This window comes from Notolabrus celidotus, chromosome 15, assembly GCF_009762535.1.
Source record: "Notolabrus celidotus isolate fNotCel1 chromosome 15, fNotCel1.pri, whole genome shotgun sequence".
Taxonomy (NCBI): Eukaryota; Metazoa; Chordata; class Actinopteri; order Labriformes; family Labridae; genus Notolabrus; species Notolabrus celidotus.
Window position 1 is genome coordinate 2,836,695 of NC_048286.1, and position 7,673 is coordinate 2,844,367.

The 7,673-nt window shown below is 43.9% G+C and overlaps 1 long non-coding RNA gene across 1 annotated transcript; it reads left to right on the forward strand.

Moving 5' to 3' along the window:
* The first annotated feature begins 510 nt into the window (after positions 1 to 510).
* On the forward strand, positions 511 to 2,452 carry LOC117826733. The gene is made up of 2 exons (XR_004634081.1): positions 511 to 577; positions 1,704 to 2,452. It is a non-coding gene; the product is annotated as an uncharacterized LOC117826733 (long non-coding RNA).
* Positions 2,453 to 7,673: the final 5,221 nt, after the last annotated feature.

Sequence of the window (7,673 nt, forward strand, 5' to 3'; positions counted from 1 at the left end):
TGAGGCACACCTTTAGAAAGTAAAAGCGTGCCAGAGGTAATTCCACCAGTCTGCACCATAGACTGTAAATAAATATGGACAGCGTTGCTCCGCCTCTTCCCGTTGTACGGTTCTGAAGCCAAAAAATCCCTCTCCTGGGCGCAGCCATTGTGCAGCCAGAGCCTCTAAAGCCACTGTAATAAGCTCCGCCCTACAGCATGACGTCACAAGACGCTGTGTGTCCTTTGAAGTTTCACTCCACGGCGGCTGTGAATCAAAGGAAACAGGAAGTAAAATCCCCTTTTTTAAACTCTAATAACTAACGAAAAAGAAAGTTTTCAGAGAAAAGAGGCCTTGGACACAACACAGTCAAATACTAACTACATATCACCACAGCATACGGATGTGAGAAACATTCGTACGACGTGTATTTATTTTTTAAAGTTGACTGTTCCCCCATTCAAATGAATGGGGGAGACGGATTTTTTGACCTATACTGCAGCCAGCCACCAGGGGGCAGACACACTGCTGAAAGCCTCACCACCAGACACCGGAACCTCTCCCTTGGTCTGCACACATTGGGTCTCATTAATGAAACGTGAGTAAATCTGTGTGTAGATTTGCACATAAAAGCTCATGCTACTAAAACTCCACTCCGGATTCATGAACGACGCGGGAAACTCAGATTTGAGCGTAAACACGTGTGTAAGCTCATGAATGCCAGCACAAAGCTGCAGTTCCTCAACTGTCCACTAGAGGCAGTAAAAACTAAAAGATCCCAAATGAAAATGTCCCCGTCTTCAAAAGTCCATATTTAGAGCAGAAATAAAGGTGTTGACAGACTGGTCCAAAGATCCTTTTAGTCTCTGGAGCTCTTTTCTCTTCATACAGGGTCCAGTTTTTATAGAACTCACCTATTTCAACTAGAATAAGCCTTCAGGTGTGCAGAATTAGGGGCGTGGCCTCTTTGAGTGACAGGTGAGTGCTGCTTTCTGTGTGTCTGATATCAACACAGTCTTTTTCCTCTCTGTCCTCTCAGACGTGTTTGTGTTGTCGGTGCCGTTTTCAGTTTCTTTCATGTTAAAATCTGACAAATAATCCAACATTCAGTGAGGTTTATGACACTAACTGTCCGTCCAAGAAGTCTCTGCTGCAGCTTCTTCACTGTGTCAAACTCCAGGATTATTGGAGGGATGTTTTTACCTGGTGTGTAGGAGTCAGGATTGTTGTTGTCGTTGCTCCTGAGAGATTCTGGTGGACCGCAGTAATGAGAGGACAAGTTCATGTAAGGTACCCAGTATGTGTGGTCTACCAACCGCTCACTCTCTGGAGATTCAGGAGAGTCGGCTCTGTTCCAGGAGCTCTCTTAGCTTCTTTAGTCTGATGAAGAAACAGCTGTGGTCAGCTCCCACCATGAAGAACATCTCACTCTGTGGAAACACCAGGGGAAACTAGCTCATGAGTAGAGTCTGAATGAACCACCAGGTGTTGACTTTAGCTTGGAGAAGTTAGCCTCTGGAAAGCCCTCACTCCTCTCCAGCTCCACCCTCTGTCCACATGTGCTCACTTTGGGCTCCAACAAGACCACATGGTGAATTTTAGAGTCCATGTTCACAGTGGAGGATACAGTGGGGGACGTCACGTTAGCTTCCTCCATTATTTCTACAGTCTGTGGAGTAAACACTGATTCATGACCTCTGCTGTCTGCCTTCTTCTCTCCTCAGATTGAAGTGGTCTCAGTGAGAGAGGAGATAATCCAGAGAGGTTGAAGCAGCAGCAGCCTGTGTGTGGAGAGGCTCTGACTGGACTGTGTTCCTGGGAGGAAGAGGAAGAGGAGAGCTTCATCCAGCAGTGACTGACTGAATCACAGCAGCACTTAGATGATAAAGTGTTAAAGTGCATCTTCTTCACATAATTCTACGTTCTATTGACATAAACTGAGCTGTGTGTTAACAGGCTGCTAGAAGCTTCTTTGCATTTCATTGAGGAACATTTTCTTTAGTTGGTGCTTGAAGTGCTGACTTTAGAGAAACATCTTTTACATGACCTTACATTTTGGGGGAGTCTCCATTGGCCTTGATGACAGCTTTGCACACTCTTGGTATTCTCTCAGTCAGCTTCATGAGGTCGTCTCCTGGAGTGGTTTTGAATGAACAGCTGAGCCCCTGTCATTTGTGGAATGAATCACTTTCTTCATGTGCTTGAGACCATTAGTTGTGTTGTCTGCAGAACTCTGTAGCTTGCATGCTGTTTCTCATGTAGGTTCTCATTAAAGGGGCCGAGCCGAGCGGCATCTGTTGTGGCTGCTACAATTACTAGTGACATAAAACTCATTCAACCCCACTTCAAAAACACTGAAATATCCCTTTAATCTGAGGATTTGCTGCTTTTCTTTGTAATTTATGAAATGAAAAGAAGAGTTTCATTTGAACTGTTCATTTGGTTGAAAATAAAACGCCTTATCAACATGTCACTTTGTGTTCTGTGGAATCCTGACGAGTAGTTTTTTAATTTTCTGACATTTTCAGAATCAGTCGATTTGCAAATAATCATCAGATGGATCAATAATGAAAACAGCTGTTAGTTGAGAACCGAGCTATGACTGTCTCAACATCAGCTCCCCTCTTCAGTCAGTGTGTGTGTGTGTGTGTGTGTGTGTGTGTGTGTGTGTGTGTGTGTGTGTGTGTGTGTGCCTAACATGTCACTCACCTACGGTGCAGGCTCTGAAATAAAGCACAGGAGCAGCTGCAGGAGAACAGGAAGTGATACTCATATTGAAGCGCCTGGATACTTCCTGCAGACTCTGCACAGACCCCATCATCGTCTTCATCTTCTTCCATGTCACCTTTAACATCTTCAGCATCATCAGTGGAAGCAGGAGCTGACTGTGAGGGAGGAGAGGCTCTTTGTGAAGCAGCTGTAACAGGTAACGTGTTTTTAATATGTGGTGATATTTGGTCAAAGCATTTTTGGAATAATGTGGTTTACACTTCAGTCTCTCACCTGGTCCTGCTCCTGGTCCTGACAGGACCTGTGTGTTTCTGAGTCTGAATTTAATCCGTCCAGGTCCCACACTCTGCTCAAGTCCATGATGACTGACCTGAGAGCGGTCTTCTTCAAGTAGCCCTCCTCTGAACCCTGAACCCACATCAGAATCTGCCATCAGCCACATAGAAGGACCACAGCAGACTTTCAGACCCTGTTTTATCCAAGACCTCCTCACCTGCACGCTCTCCCAGCCCCAGCTGTCGTTCAGCTGCTCCGACTGACGCAGGAGGAGCCGGCAACACAGACGGAAACTCTTCTCGTCCAGCACACACAGACTCATGGCTTCAGGGAAACCTGGTGAAATACAAGGGAACAAAGATCTATCATTTCTGTTTCAACAACTTATCTCTTCACAAACACAGAAGCTTTCCTGACAACGACGTCACACGCTTGAGGGCAGAAAGAGGCTTCTTACTGCTACAGGCTGACGGGGAATGAGCGGACTCTGCTGCCAAAAGCTAAAGCACTTCATTATTTCTTGATCAATAAATTACAGTTAATGACTGATATTCCTGAACAGAAACATGTGTTTTGGTGGTTGGTTGTTGTTTTTGAAAACACAAAGGGCCTGATCTACTAAGATTCCAAATAAGGAGCGCTAATTTGCGTGTGCAAATAATAATTTTGCACGTGTTATTTCTGGGCGTGTTGCGGGTGATCTACTAAGACTGCATGCGCAAATGATAACAAGTGCAAAAGTGGTGTGGACCGCCCTATTTTAATGAGGATTTTGCGTGTGCTATCGGCTGTCACCATGGAGAGTTTGAGAGAGCAGAGCGGTCTTAAGCGATAAATGAAGTTTGAAGACATGGAGTTGGAGGTCTTTGTGGAGGAGGGACATAAACACATCGGTGAACTCCAGCAGAGACATCTCAGCGTTAGAAACGTGACTTTGGAGGTCATCTGTGAAAAGGTGAATGATGTGAGAAAAAACAGAAGATCTGCCGATGAAATAAACACATCTACTCTACTGCAAAACTCAATCAGTGTTTTGATGGAGTTTAGAGAGCGATTTGATGAGGCTTAGTCTGCCACTCTTGCTCTAGAAAAGTTAGGCGTCACTTGGATGAAGACAGTCGCCTCACTGTCCCAGGGAGCAACTTTCAGGTGAACGTTTTTAATGCCTGATATCATCATCCAGCAACTGTCCCAAAGATTCACCAGCTTAAATGGAACTGGGAACATGTTTGAGTCAATTCACTCCAACACACTGCTGCAAGCACGAGATGAGGAGTTACGCAGAGCTGCCTGGCGCAGCTCAGTGAGCGCTCATTCTCCAAGTTAAAACTAACTAAAAACCCCTTGATGAGCACGATGGGACAGAATAGACTGAGTGGACATGTCATGTTATTTATTGAGAATGACAGATCAAAGAAAATGGACATACAGTGCATCGTGGACAAATCCGCGGAGCTTAAGGCTCGTCCAAACAGTGGTGAGTAGGCCGAGTACTTCATATTGATTTTTTGTTTGTATGTGAAGATGTGGGCCGCTGTGCTAATTATACTAAACTGTATATCTGTTGATACAGTGACCTACTGTGCTCTCATTATATGAAAAAGTTAAAGTGGGTGTCAGAATGATGCGGTCGCTATCCGTGGTGCTGAACTGCTTTGAATTTGTGTTGTTTTATTATTATTATTTTGTTCTCTTGGTTTGTTTGACTAAAACATTTAGTAATGCTTGTAAGCCCAGCTGTTGTGGGCATGTTGTAAAGCGATGTTATGATGAGCTTTACAGTGACCGCAGCCATGTGTGCGTAACGCTGTGCCAGTTTGCACCTGCCTTTCAAACGTGCTAAATATAGACGCAAATACAGCGCGCCCTATCTGCTTCAGGTTTGATAAATCACATTGCGTGTGCTAAATGATCACATTTGCATCTCCTCCTCCCAGTATTTTGTGCGTTCTAATAATCTACATGTATTCTGCATATTCATGAAGGCAAACACGCTAAATGGATTGCGAGAGCTATTTTGCTCATTTGAAAGACGCAATCCCCGGTGCTCCCGGTTAGTACGTCAGCTTTGCGTGCGCTATCAAGTTTGCACGTTTTTTATACACGCAAACCTTTAGTAGATCGGGCCCAGAGTGATCTAACACTGAGATGAGAAATCTGAGTTGTCTGTGTCAGCCATAGACTGTATAAAATATGGACGTAGTATCCGTGACGTCACCCATCTGTTCCTGAGAGCTGTTTTGAAGCCAATTGACGGCGGCAGCCATATTGGAAATGCGGAACTCAACCAGGCAGAGTGTGAGGTAGTGTGAGCCTCTTAGCCAACAGCTATGTGTTCCCGACCGGAAGTCACGTCAGTCATGTCCTTATTTGGGCAAAACTGGTAATCTTAATATCTTCTGAACCGTCACGTTAGATAATTCACCCCCCGTACAGTGTGTGACGATAGAGAAATTAGCTACATAGGGCCAAGCCGTTTTTTGAACCAGGCTGTAAACATGTTTATTAATGCTGCAAAGATCGTCTTTTTCCCATTCATGTCTATGTGGTTTCCGGTGTTTCTGCAGCCAGCCTCAAGCGGATTCTCGATGTATTGCAGTTTATAACACTTCCTAATGGGCTTCATAGTTTGAGACCGGAGGTTGCCGCTTGATAGAAATGTACTCCATCCTGTTCAGATTGAAACCTGCACACTGCTGCCCCCTGGTGTCTGCTCCACACACTGCTCCAAACTCTTCAGTTCACTACAACTGCTTCTACTTCCACTGTTCATGCTTCCTCATGTCCCTGTCACTCATGCTCAACAGTGTGTGTGTGTGTGTGTGTGTGTGTGTGTGTGTGTGTGTGTGTGTGTGTGTGTGTGTGTGTGTGTGTGTGTGTGTGTGATGTCCCAGGAAGTCTCAGTTCACTGGAAAGAAAACGTCTTTGAACTCCTTTGATGTGGAAAAAGAGAGAAGGTGAGAAGCTGGATCATCAAAGACCAGATCAGACCACAGAGCTCTGAAATAAAGACACAAACCTCTAGATGAGTTCAAAGTTTGAATTTAAAGGTCTCAACTCAGTCAGACTTTCTGAAGTCTGTAAGAAGGTTAATCCTGACGTCTAGAGACAAGCCTGTAACTGAAGAAGAGGATGTGACCTTGTTGCTTCAGTTCAGCTTTCTTTCACTCGCTCCTTGACGATCAAATAGTTTTTGTGAATGAATGAGTGATCTCCCTCCTTCAGACCTGTCTGACCTCCTTCACCTGGTGTCCAGTCCTGGGGTCTCATTTATAAACGTTGCTTACGCACAAAACGGGCCTGAAATTAGCGTACGCCAGTTTTTACACCAAGTTTGTGATTTATAAAAAAAACTTGACGTGAAAATGTGACTACCGGTAAGCAAACTGTGACCCAGGCGTACGTACATTTTAGAGGCAGGGGGAAATTGGTGACACAGTTGGTGAGAGGGAGAACTGAAGTCAGATTATATTTGAATGCCTTTTACACATTTCATTCATTGAATAACAACATTAACAGACCTGTGTCACCATCATCACTAAAATCTACATATTCTATTTGAATGTGTCTGTTGTAAGTCGTGTCCAACAAGCTGTCATTAAAAGATAAAAGCTTGTCTTAAACTTCATCAAATATTTAATCAGCTTTGTCACAGCTGGTGCAACAGGCTGCTGGTCTTTATGGAAACAGCTCTCCAGGTTTCTGTCCTCAGAGTGAAACAGATGTCCGCCTGCTGCAGGGTTGTTTCCAGACGTCAGGATGAACTTCCTCACAGACATCAGGCTGAGAGAGTTGATCCAGACTTTGAACTCCTCTCCTCTTCTCTACTTTCCTTTAGTGGTGTAGTCCTTTATTTCAGGGCGCTCTAAACTGATCTGGTTTTTGTCCTGGTGATCCAGCTTCTCATCCTCTCTCTTCTTCAAAGGGCTCTTAGAGAGGTGTTTCTCTCAGGTCATTGAGGCTTTTTGGGGCGAAGACAGAAATAAAAGGACCTGACCTGACTTATCAATATGCTGTTGTTTATTGTTGTTTTGTTTGTTTGTTTGTTTTTACCATGTAAAGCACTTTGGGGAACATTGTTTGTTTTAAAATCTGCTATAAATAAAGTTGACTTGACTTAAGAAAAACAGAAACAAAGGACAAAGACGAGGAGTGAAATAGAAAGAATATAAACACAATACATATACTTTATTAAAAGATTTAAAAACACAATACACACACACACACACACACACACACACACACACACTGTTGAGCATGAGTGAACTGAAGAGTTTGGAGCAGTGTGTGGAGCAGACACCAGGGGGCAGCAGTGTGCAGGTTTCAATCTGAACAGGATGGAGTACATTTCTATTCACTGTAATACGAGCTGATAACTGCAGTAAACTACTTCAAGAGAATTGAACATGTGATTAAAAATGTGCTTTAATATCAGCAGGTGTTAACAAATACATGGAGGTGAGTTTAGTCTTTGCAGAATCAGGACATGTGTGTCCTGCAAACAGCTGAGAACAGAGATCCAGTCTGCAGGTTTCTCTAAAGGCTGGCACACATTACAGGATTCTTCAAAGCTTCACACATTTAGAGACCACACACTTGATGATAACAAGAGACAGATCGCACAAGATATCTCTCTTCTCTCTCTAACCGGTTCTTCAGCAGAGTATCAGGTTCTTCATGCTCAATAT